The sequence below is a fragment of the Ptychodera flava genome, chromosome 2 (assembly GCF_041260155.1).
Source record: "Ptychodera flava strain L36383 chromosome 2, AS_Pfla_20210202, whole genome shotgun sequence".
Taxonomy (NCBI): Eukaryota; Metazoa; Hemichordata; class Enteropneusta; family Ptychoderidae; genus Ptychodera; species Ptychodera flava.
The window spans coordinates 46,229,808-46,242,896 of NC_091929.1; the positions used below are offsets into that span (position 1 = coordinate 46,229,808).

The 13,089-nt window shown below is 36.2% G+C and overlaps 2 long non-coding RNA genes across 2 annotated transcripts; both read left to right on the forward strand.

The window, feature by feature from the left end:
• Nucleotides 1–472: 472 nt before the first annotated feature.
• LOC139122481 (uncharacterized) lies at nucleotides 473–4,069 on the forward strand. The gene is made up of 3 exons (XR_011549479.1): nucleotides 473–792; nucleotides 2,963–3,326; nucleotides 3,883–4,069. It is a non-coding gene; the product is annotated as an uncharacterized lncRNA (long non-coding RNA).
• Nucleotides 4,070–6,626: 2,557 nt separating this feature from the next.
• On the forward strand, nucleotides 6,627–12,869 carry LOC139122486 (uncharacterized). The gene is made up of 3 exons (XR_011549482.1): nucleotides 6,627–6,886; nucleotides 11,140–11,497; nucleotides 11,917–12,869. It is a non-coding gene; the product is annotated as an uncharacterized lncRNA (long non-coding RNA).
• Nucleotides 12,870–13,089: the final 220 nt, after the last annotated feature.

The following is a 13,089-nucleotide window of genomic DNA, read 5'->3' on the forward strand; positions in this document are numbered from 1 at the left end:
AATAGACGAAATACTGAGAATTGTTTGTGTGTCTGATTCCACAGCAGTGATCTATGACGGCTGACACAATGGCATAGTGTATTTCAACCACGCATGGAAATCATGATGTTGAGTCATGCAGAGCGAAAAATGTGCCCTTTCCATATCGTGAAAATAGAATGTCTTTTCAGAGCTGCGAAAATAATAGCAGAAGCTATTTCAGCGTATATGTGCTTTATCTTGCCATAGATCACCGTATAGGTTTATGCATCCATATTTTTGCTCGTTTTAGTCTAGCACTATAATGAATGAACCATTAGGTCAATCAATAAGTTAAGCAGAATACATCCATTGTTCTGTAGATACCTTAGCTGGAATTTACAGTTCGTGGAAAAAACTAGTCATGCGACATTTTACTAATCCTCGCTACTCTTTGATGGGACGCTTAGGGTAGACCGTTGTAAAAACAAGTTTGTCGAAAGTAGGTGTGAGGGAAATCAAACAAACAAACAGCTGCTAGTGCTTAAACCTATACCTGTAAAGCAGTCCCTAAAGCAGTCAGCACGGACATAGTTCGGTATCAGTAAGTCAATTCTTAGCCGCCTTGAAGGCCACTCGCTTGTACACCCCTCAGTGAATTTCGACTCGTCCATCATACCGCTTAGATACAAATATTACATTACACTGTACACAATTTGGTGTTTTCCCTCGAACCTGAAACCACAACTAAGGCGGCTTTACGTAGCTGTTGTGTTTCCTATTCTTCAATTATAAAGGATCTGAGAATTTACGCTGATCATCCACTGGAAACAGGTAGCTAGTTGTTGAATGATTTTTAATAGTCAAGAGTGTCGCGAGTTGAAATGCTAACATTTAGGGACTGGTCGATTTCTTCGGCGGGGTGAGTGGATTATTGTTGATTATATATATATATTTATATATATATATATATATATAATATATATATATATATATATATATATATATATATATATATATATATATATATATATATATATATATGTATAATGGAGAAATTGTTGACGTATCGGTTGTAGGATAGGAATTTCAAAATTTCATTTTTAAAGTGTGAATACGTACAGTTTACTCTTAATGCCTTTCACACTTTCTCTGCATAACCAGATGCCCAAACTGTTGTGCATGTTGAACGTTTGTCACATAGTGACCTCCATCAACAAACTTTATAACAGGGTGACACCCCTAACGATCCTCCGCCCCCAGGCTGATGAAACTGACCAGTCCCTTAGTTGACCCAGGACTATCGTTGTTTCTTTCTATGTCGATGTACAGCTGTGTCTCTTTTTCTGTTATATGTGTCTAGAAATGGAAAGATAAGTCAGTAACTTGTTTTTTTTTGAATTATCATATATTTGAGGAAATGAGATCTAAATAACTTGGTCGATAATTAACAAAAGCTGACACATTGCACTTGCAGGGCTTTGCTCATGTGCTAAGATATTTCAGGTTGGCGAATGTGAAATATGTGTTACAAGAAATACGCATACACCCTCGAGGGTCAATGAAATACGCGACATTTTTTCTCACCTTTTGCATGACGTTTACCGGCCGTGTATAGATATCTAAACTTTCGAGGATTCCGTAACTCTATCTTACGGGACGCCATTGTTGGGAAGCACGATGGCACGTATGCGTTCCGAAAGAAACATTTTCGCATAAGGGACTTTTCAAACCATAGACCCTCGAGAAAAACACTGTACACTGTTTTTATTATCGTCTGGTGTTTTCCCGTTGGCTTCGGCTAGAATCCAAAATGTGATCTTCATCGTTACCAGAACATTCACCATGACTGGTATCAAAAACCCTCAAGATTCTCAGTGTCATTACTCGGAACGTGCCATGCAAGAGCAAAGTGTACATATTCAGAACGTCAGTTTGATCGTTTATGAGATTAAATGTAAGTACGAAGTATTGTTGTCGGGTCCGCTTGGCAAATAAACTTAATATATTCAAAGATAGACCTCACAAAGAAACCACAGCAGTTGCCTGTCCCGTTTTCTCGAGGGTCTATGTTCAAACAAGGAGCAAGCTTACTCGTTCAAATATAGTACATCTCCCACATTGGCCAGTCGTCTTTTTGTGCAAATGCTGTCTTTGGGACAAAACCAACTCGTCAGAAAACAAAATAATCGACGCGCTTTTTATTTAACCAAACAACATACTAATGTAGGAAGAAGTGTGGTGTGATGGTCGTATTTCATGAATGTCAAAAATTGCTTATGTAGACATATAACTCAACCTCAATATGTTTGAATATATCCGCCTTCCACGTCGTTAAGTTGCTTAAATAAAACACCTTTCTCTGAAGTTTTAGCGTTTCAACATTTGTTACGAATTATCGATAAACACTCGTCCCACAAAATTTTCAAGCAACAGGCTAAATATAGATTGGAGCCGTGCATCTATATGCTATGATGTAAATCGTGGTTTTCTCAACTTGTGTAGTGAATCAATCGTTTTTATTTAGGGCCTAAGAGACCTTTAGAACACTGTTCTACTTTAAGTTGCATTTTGAAGCATCAGAATTCATTTTCATATTTGTATTGTTATGACTCGTGATGGTAGTGATTTGATCACAGACATGATCTCTGATACACAGAGCATTACCTTATGGGCACTGAGAACTCTCTGTCTGTCGGCGTTTGTCTGGCTCTTTGACTGTGTCTGTCTGTCTGCTTGTCTGCCTCTCTGTGTCTCCTCTTTGTCTGTCTGTCTGATTTGTCAGTCAGTCTGTCTGTCTGTCTGCCTGTCAGTCCGTCTTGCCTCTGACTGTCTCCTGTCTGCCAGCTCCCCCCCCTCTCTCTCTCTCTCTCTTCTCTCTCTCTCTCCTCTCTCTCTCTCTCTCCTCTCTCTCTCTCTCTCTCTCTCTCTCTTGGTTATCGTTGCAAATATATAAACGAGGGTTAGCTAAAACATAATTATTGTTGTTTGTCATTTCCTGTAGGATTGTTACCTAAAGTACCAGTGAAGCATTTCCATTTCAAACGTCCCTCAGCGATGTCTTCCAGCCTGTCAGCTACAGGTAGCATCGATCCGGTGGCAAGTCTGTACGTCAAACTAAATGATCAGATAGCAAAAGATGATCTGAAAAAACTTAGGACTTTAGTCAGTCAGAACATACCTCCTAGAAAACTTGAGCAACTAAAGGATGCTTCTGACATTTTTGTAAATCTACAAGAGCGAGGCCATATACAGAGAAAGAAAGGCGGTTTTGAATTTTGAAGAAGCTCTTAGAAGGAATGGACAGGCGGCCATTAATTGAAGAGGTCGAAAACTGTTAAAAAGAACTGGGAAGGGTGCAACCATAGGCGAGTAATCACTGATTTTTTAACATTGCCCACTTTAGGCGTATACATTAATTTACATTTAGTTGTTATTTTCCTAAATACCGCTATTCGATCATTCCTTGTCGTATTGTAACAAAATAGAATTAGGTGTTATGGTATCGTAAGTTTACGCAAAATACAGTATTTTTCTCCTTTTCATTTGAGAGGAATTTTTTTTGTGCGAAACAATTTCATTCCATGCATAACTTGAAATGTTGAAATTGTACTAATTAATTTTGCGGAAAACATGACTGTTTTCTCTTGAAGTAAATTTTGTTATTTTTCACCTAAATTTTGTTATTCTTCCCCGTTCAGAAATCATCTTTCTCCATTCGGGTTTTTCTTTGTGACTAATATATAAGGCATAAACAAAGCATGTAACGTGAAAAGCAAACTCCTCTTTCATCGCAGCTTCAGTTTTTACTCTATTGGCTCAACCACAAATTATCCCAGGGCCTAATGTATTTCTGGTGTACTATCGACTGTCATGATATTGCATTTTAATCCATTTCGATTTTCGCTCCTTTCTTACTCCTAGGGGGACTGCCAAAAGAGAAAGGTAACAACAGAAGACAGAGAGCGCAAAAAAGAGTGGAATCAAGCAAATGAGCGGATATGAATTGACTGTGTACTCCCCGCACAATATTGTCCAAAGCACTGAGTGGCAGAGTGCTTGATACACAATGTCAAAAAAAAAAACAAAAACAATGATCTGGTCGGACATAGCTGTCAAAATACCATATTAGATAGGAGTTTGAACAAAGGAAACTTGATATTATTATCTCAACTGGTCTGAGCCCCCACAGCAAACGCTATTTCAGCCAAGGCAAAACTTCATAGCCCGCAGCAATATAGTGTGATAAAGCGGGCGACCATACCAAATCATGACGAGAATTTGGTGGTCATACACAGCTGCTGCATGTAACTGTCGATTTAGAAATTCACCTGGTGACCTGGACATCCACTTATACCTTGATCTTGGATTTGAATGACAATTTCTGTTCAATTCAATGATAGCGTGTTGTACATTGGATACGAATATATAAACAACGCAGAGCATGATCAAATTTGTGTTTCATTAACACTCTCCGAGGATAACTTACAGAGGGACTGCTAAGAATATGTGATGGACACAGTGTCACTCAGTCCCGGTTGTCATGTATTTCTGTCACTCAGGACACTGCCTTTGGAATTATTCATTGACTAGGTCATGTAAGGAGACCTTTACTCTGGTCTGATTGGTCCTTGCAAGTCATCTTGTAGGGTCAAACTATGCACCCTCTCGGGTCAAACTATGCACCTTGTCGGGTCAACATTCCATGTCATGTTTATTACATTTATTGACTTGTTTATTCAGTTTTTAAGTTTTACTTCCTTAGTCTATGAACTTCATAACTCTAGATCCGCACTTTATCGTGCAATGTCACATCTGAAAACAGTACTTTAATGACTGAAATTATTCGTCTTTTGATCATGTATGAATAATTACTGTCCCTACAAAAGGTATCAAGATGTCCATAAACTGAAATATTTTTCCAATGAACTGTCTAAAATATGATTTCTTTTGATTAAAATGACGATGTGACATGTTTTGGTGCCGTTTTAATTTTACTAAATAATTGTAAGTTTTTATAAATTATGCTTGTAGCTATCGAGACATTTTCTGAATTTGGTACACAAAATTTTAAAGTTTTAGATTTCTTACTAAATTCAGTAACTTTTCGATCGGAATCGAACTCACAACGTACCCTGTCACCTGGGCAAGACATGATCACAGTCGAAGCATAGACAGTCACGTCAAGACGCAAATTTGACTATTTTTTGTTATCAATATAGCGTTTGAAAAATAGGAAAACTGGAACTATTGTAGTATGCTTGTTCACTATTTTGATCTGTAAGTGTAGAATGATGTAGTTAGACTTTACCCCTATACGATTACAAGCTTTTGATATTGATGACAGAACGCATATCAGAGAGCCAATTCTGATCAAAGTAGATTTTGATTTTAACCGTCAATATTTACGCTTTGGTCCACAGACAGAAGCATGCTGTATCTTTTCTACAGATAATAAATTTTAGTAGAGTTTGGAACTAATATTCGCATGGCTGTCTACATGCTGTGGAAAATTCTCTTATGGAGAAATGGGGTTCAGATCTTTTCGACTGTTGTACGCTATTCGCACAGTCTCTTTTGTGTGTAAATTTAAACCAATTGCAGCGTGCACAATTGATGACGTACAGAAACTCTGGCATTGTATAACATCAAACCGTCACACACCCACTATTGATAAGTTTCGCATGCCTGAATTGGCAGCGTAGCTATTCATGTCTTGTTTGTTCATACCTTTATCAATATCTAGAGTTGTGTTAAAGCTGATCGAAGTCTTCGTAAAATGGAGACAGAGTTCAGACTATTATATCTTATTGATCGATGGTTAATTTATGATTGACCAAAAAACAACCGTACCTATATTCTTTGATTCCAGGTTTCCCACAATTCTTCGAATAGCAGGAAATAAGAGAAATTTAATTTTCGGTTTTGATTCTCTGTCTTTACAAAACAACCGGTTACACTCAACCGTTAGTAGTCTAAAACTATCAGCGTGTATTCACTTGGCAAGAGTCGACTACGTGTTTTGAAAATGGCCACGTGACCTTTCACCTCCAGGTACATATGTCACCAATCACACTTCTGTGATCACTTTGGAATCGTTGCCATATCTTCAAGGAAAATGAATAGATATACTAGACGTTGTATCTACTCTCATTTTTACGTTCTGATTTATCATATAGATTTTTTAATTTTCTTCAATTTCAAGGGTTGCAACATTAACTACTAGATAGTTGTATGTATAATGTGCCACTGTACCGAGCTGGTATGCAATTTCTCTATCAGAAAGATCTGGCCAAAACATAACAATGGTTTGAACTTTGAACAGATAGCGACAGGAGCATTGTTGTGTAAACCCGTAGGGGCGTTAGTTGTCAAGCAGGGAAGGAACAAACAATGATATGCTCTGATCAATGGTGTACATAAATAAGTTTCATACTCAAAGAAAGTCCTGATACAATCATATTGACAGTTAGCAGCAATTGGTTTGACTGATTATGCTTGCTTTAAATTAAATATCAGCATAGAAACGGCATGAATTTTAAGAAACCAGTTGTTGCTGTACTTGTCGGTATTTTTAAATTGTACTTTGGTCAGTAAACAGGCCTTTTTCTAGGGTAAAAAGATTTTTTTAATAGACCACAACTCTTATCGAGATCAGATAGATTATCAAGATAAATACTTGATAGGTAAATATTATTCGAGTAGGAAGGAATTACGTTGTCAGTTGAGAATATTTCCTGTGAATTCGAACAAAATTGCCTACAGAAAATTCTACGCACAATTGATGACGTATCGAAACAAAGGGCGGGAGAAAATGACTGGTTAAAGTTTACCCTCCTCTTATGACCCTTGTCGAAGGTCAAACATTGACGCGATCTCTCGCTTACTGGCTGCCACCCACTGATTGTAGGAAGGCAAAACATTACAGGTAAGACCTTGTTACGTTGAAGTTTCTGAAAATATAGTGAAGAGGGCTTCGTTACTCTACGACCACCGTCTGCAGATTATCAAGATGATAATTTACGACATTAAACGTGATTTTACGGTGCTGAAGCGATTTGACAACGATCTAACCTTTCTGTATATAGACGACAGTGTCACTTGTTGTTTCCCTTGGGTAATCAATGTGAATAATAGTTGACATTCTAAAACAGCTTAAATAAAAATTGTCAAGAATTTTAGCTTGATAGATTTCATTGAACAACGGTAAAACCGATATCGAAAATTGACTGTTTCTTCGAATTTTCAACACCACCATTGTGTGTTAATGCATCACGTGCCGAAGGGAGAGAATAAAGTCAGAAGAAGGCCTCATTAATGCATGAAGTTGTACCCGACAAGCCAAGAAGTAATAAAATGGTCTATTATCTTAAAAAGCCCAGATTAGATTGATATTTGGTAACATTATTGGAATTATTAATTTCTTAAAAAAAACATAAACGTCTCAATCTTGACGAGTCGAGTCACGTGACCAAATCTGGCATTTCCCGCCAAAATTCACGTCTCTTTATAATTCAATATGGCAACCGATACCCATAACATTGTCTCGATTTTTTTTCATGTAAAACGTAAAAAAATTGTATTTGTGTTGTTTGTGAAGAAATATTATTTAACATTCAGTGATTGTGCATCTGTCACTTGTTTTAGCACAAGTTTATATCCTATTTTACATTAATTGGACATAATATTTGAAGTATTTTGATGTTTAGCGGTCGGAATTTCCGGTTATTTGCAATATACAATTTTGGCGGGAAAATGACAGATTTTGGTGGTGACTTGGCTTCAGTAATTTCGCCTTGATAACCGCGAAACATATTGACGGCAAGATACACAATTTTCTGACCAGGTCTGATTGAAAAGTACGCCCAAACTGATAATACACCACCTTTGCCAATGTATTAACATAAGCTTACCTGAGTTGTCGAATAAACAGCAACAATCAAAGTAGTTCACACCACGAAAAGTCTTTTAAATTTTGGTCAAATTGTCCTCAAGAAATCTCTAAACCCTTCCATTTTCGAAATCATGAATGAGAATATGGGGTCTAGTGAGAGAGAAACTAATTTCCCATTTTAACCGACATTTAATATGCAAAATCTTTATCTCTGATGGGAAACATAAAATAGTCTATTTTAACAAAAATACGCTAATGGAAACATGAGTTACTCCATCACTTTTAAACTCAGGCCCACAAGTGGTAGACTTAAAAAATGTTGATCCACTTTTAGAGTCCAAATATCTGTCTCCAAAACGCATTCCATTGTGTTCGACCGTAGAAGAAGAATGACCTTGCAAAGGTATCTCATTGCCACTTAATTCGCCGACTGTTTAAAACCCTAATTGGAAAAAAACATACTCATATCAAAATAAGAAGTTGTGTCTTTTCTACTACAGGGAGAGGGTTTGGAAATGAGGGAATTATTGACAGCTTCTGTCAGGACAGAAATTATACTGTAGTCTGGTTTTGTTAGCCAGTGTAGCTACATTGCTGGGTCAACAGATGTGTCATGTATTTCTCGCTTTACGGACTTCTTTGTTTCATTTGTGATTTAGTAAGTTAGTCTATGAGACTTGGCAAAGCTCTCCACACTTCACTGCGAAGTTTCATAAAGCAGTGCTTATACTGCCTTGAATTAGGTCAGTTCCAATTATTATCTTCTCTTTCCTTTGAATAAATTTCCCTGCACGAATATAAACCAGCCAATACAAACTATGCAGGTTGTTGATAAATTTAAATGATTTTTTATTGAAATGTTTTAACATCGCAACAATCGTGAAAAAGGATGTGACATGCGTTTGCACAACTTTATTTTGCTATGTGGCAATTTTTCAAAACGTTTGTTATTTCCTTACATAAAAGATTCAGTTCCGGGCACAAAACGAGGAATAACGTTTCATACAAAACGCTTGCAAGCACGACAACTTGTAAATTTGTATCATTTTCTATGATCAACTTAGAATTTGAACAGTGTAAAAAGGAGGTACTTCACATGCTAGGAGTAATCGGTTAGGATTTGAGGTCAAACGCGACGAGGTTCGTCTGTCATGCGCGGTTTTAATCATAGGCCCCTTACAGCTTGGCAGAAGACGGAGGTTGTTAAAACCAATGTATAACTATAAGTTTATTTGAAGTGCCCAATATACTCTAAGTCTGAAATTGTCTTCAAGTGAATATAATTTGTTAATTCGGTTTATTTCTTTGTATAAATTCATAAGTACAGCAGCGCCCATTGAATTGATGACGTAGCGAAACTCTGATGACGCCGCATGCCCTTTGACACCTTGCCATAAATTTAACATGCCTTATGTGGCACCATGGTAACTGTCTTTCTAGTTTGTCTATTTATAAGCTTATAACTCTATTCAGAGTTTTGTAAAGCTGGGTGAATTTGATAACCGCCGCCATTTTGTTTGTGCAAGATCCCCTGCCGAAATGAAAGAATAAATTCGTGACAGCGCCTCGAAATTGAAGGACATTTCAGATTATGCTCAAATTATCCCAAACGAATCTTTGAACCATTCTTTTTTCGAAATCAAGATAAAAAATAAGTCGTGCTAAATTTGGTACCTAAGAAAATACCTGCTTTATACCGACATCAAAAATTCAAAACGGCCGTCATCCCTGTATGAACTTTAATGGGAGAAAAGAGATCGTCGATTTTCACAAAAAATAAGCCGATGGGAACTTTAATTACTCAGTGACCTTCAAAACGAGACCCCACTTAATAGTAAGCCGAAACTATTTTGCAATATTTTGAGAGTCCGAATGTGTCCCCAAAATGTATTCTTCCCTAAGGTGTTCAGAGTGTAAAACTAGAGTGACAGTGTCACAGCTGATCAGACACAAAGTGTGCCATAGCTAGATTTAATTCACAGACTGTCAAAATCCTAATTGGGTAACACATGTGCATATCGCAATAGAAAGTTGACTTTTTTCGTTCGATAGGCATCAAGGGTTTGGGTCAGGAAACTGGACAAGTAAGGAATATTTGAAAGTGTCCGAGTGTATTCAAGGGATTTCGCCTTTTAACTAAAATATTCTCGCTTTTTGGGAATTTGAAATACTGTTGTTGGCGATACGAGAAATACCCTATACTTCTCTTTGCTTAGGCATGGCGTGCACAGGATATAAATGGTTATGTAAATGTTGAAAATTTGTCTTTTCCATTAAGATGTCTAAATGCCATTTTGGAGGAGAACAATGCGAAGATAGAGAAAAAAGTGAATTATAAAAAAGCGGGACTTTTCAAACAAACTAGTTACTCACTATCTCTGATGGGAAATATAAAATTGTCGATTTTAACAAAAATAAGCTGTTGGAAACGTGAGATACTTCATTACCTTCAAACTCAGGCCCCACAAGTGGTAGACTAAAAAAAATGTAACACTTTTAGAGTCCAAATGTCTGTCTCCGAAATGCATTCTATTGTGTTTTGACCTTAGAAGAAGAATGACCTTGCGGACCTATCTGAGCGTACTGTATGTATTATGAACCGTTTTAATAGCAAAGGCTGACAAGTTTAAAAATTAATGAGAAAACATAAATTTATTGTCCACTGTTTTTGCAGGTTACTGGTACTTCAACATAAGAATATCACAGAATAGACAACATGGTCATATAGACAGAACTGTGTAACCCCAATATTCTCTGAATTTCAACGTACATCTGACCTATGTATAAGACACATAACCAAACACCCGAATGTGTATGAATTTATCCACCTTGCAAATATTATTGAACAACATGAATAAAACATGTTTCTCTAACATATTGGTCACGCTGTGGCTGTGAGCTCTTACTTTACACAGTGGAAGTTTTGGTTAAAAATGTTGACCGCTGTCATAATGTAATTTGAATTTCATTTTCATTTTCAAACTTGTAGATTCTGACTCGCAATGTTATTGCTTTGATACATACTTGAAGTGACTGCAGTCTGAGAGCATGATGGGATATGCTGTATTCTCATAAACTGTTCATATCCTTAGCTTACACAGTGTAGTTAAGAATGATATGCTGTACTGTTATGACACACTGGCCGGTGAAATCGACTGTGCGTATCTTAATGTGACTAATACAACAAACATTGCCAGTTTACTATAGTTATTCTGCCTTTGTTACCGTTGTTAAGACGTCTGTTACTATATAAACTGAAACTCTGTTTTTTATTTTTATTACCGTAGGATCGTTTTTTGGAAACGTGAAAGTAAGCGTTTCCACTTCGGTATCTCCATACGATGGCGTCAAGATCGCCAGCCGGCATTTCTCCAGTTGCAAGTCTCTATGTCAGTCTAAATGACTTTATACCGAGTGGAGATCTCAACACGCTTAGAACTCTAGTACAAAAAATATACCACCTAGGACACTCGAGCAACTGAAAGACGCCGCTGAATTTTTTATAAATTTAGAACAACGGGGCCTGATAAACCAAAGCCTGGTGGCTTTGAATTTTTAAAGGAATTGTTACAAGAAATTGGAAACCAGTCTTGGTAGATAAAGTCGAAAACTGTGAAAATCAGCTACGAAGGATGTAAATTTGAGGCAAGTAGTTAATATATATATATATATATTATATATATATATATATATATATATATATATATATATATATATATATATATATAGTATTCATTTGAATGGCTTGTCAAGTAGTTAATATATATATATATATATATATTATATATATATATAGTATTCATTTGATTGCTTGTCACCAGAACTCACAACATACTTACATAATGTTATTATTCCTTGATATCAATATTTGATCCTTTCCTTGGTAGTCTTGGTATCTTTATTTTAGCTGCAATGATTTATTCATTTGACTTCGCAATAAATGAACACATTAATTTGCAATCGGAGCGACGGATTTAAAAAAGATAGCGCTCATATATTAAAGTGCTTGTATTCACTAGTCTGAATTGTAACAATTCTAAAATATATTTTTTATTAATTTCTAGATTCAAGGGCTGCTTAAGGAAAAAGACTGACAACCGAAGATTAAGAACACAAGTGGCAGGAAACGAATAAATATGTCACCCTCGTTCAATATCAAACTACTATTTTTGTACAAAATGTCCGAAAATATTTTTCGTTATCACAAGGATCGTACCCAAGATATACAATGGATTGAACTTTGAAAATGAGCGACACGACCATTGTTGTCTAACCTGCATGTATGAACAACAAACATCATGTCCACAAAGAAGGAGGCACAGTAATATGGTGTGGTTAATGGTCACTATACGCTAATACGAAACGTTTCATTGCGGACACTGTTGAGCAGTCTGGACACCATTGACGTTCGCCAACGTTACAGCTGACATACTCAGTATTTATTTAAGAAATGTACACCGATGACATCAGTGGCGCCTAATTTCGTAGTCTTGGATTCAAAGGACGGATTAGATTGGTTTTAATTGTGTCGTGTTATTTTTGACCGGGATAATATTGAACATATGCCACAGAACACAGATAGAATGCTGTTGCCCTGTGTACTGGGGTTTCATAATACAATTCCAGGAGATACAGAGCAAATCCAACGACAATACGGCCATGATGTCACTATGATGTTAGACGGCCATCGATATTTCGTTATCAAGGTCACTCTCAGACAATTGTTGACAGCTTCGTCCAGGAAAAAAATTATACTTTACTCTGGTTTTATTAGCTACTGTAACAACTTTGCTGGGTCAACAGATGTGTATGATATTGTCCTCGTTTTGTGGATTTGTTATTTTCATTTGTCATTAAGTAAGTCAGTCTGTGAGACTAAGCAAAGCTATCTCACTTCAATTTTATCCTCTTAATTTTGCGATGGAATACAATGATATGACATGCTCTGAGTTATAGTTTGTTTTGCTAAATGGTATTTTTTCAAAAATTTCTTATTTCCTTCTATAATAAATTCAGTTTTGTGCAATATATTATATATATATATATATATATATATATATATATATATATGTGTATATATGTATATATATATATATATATATATATATATATATATATATATATATATATATATATATATATATATATATATATATATAAACAGATTACTTCAAGTACAAAGTAATGAATTCTATGCTGTGAAAAATCTCCCTTGGAGATTGGGGTTTACTTAGATC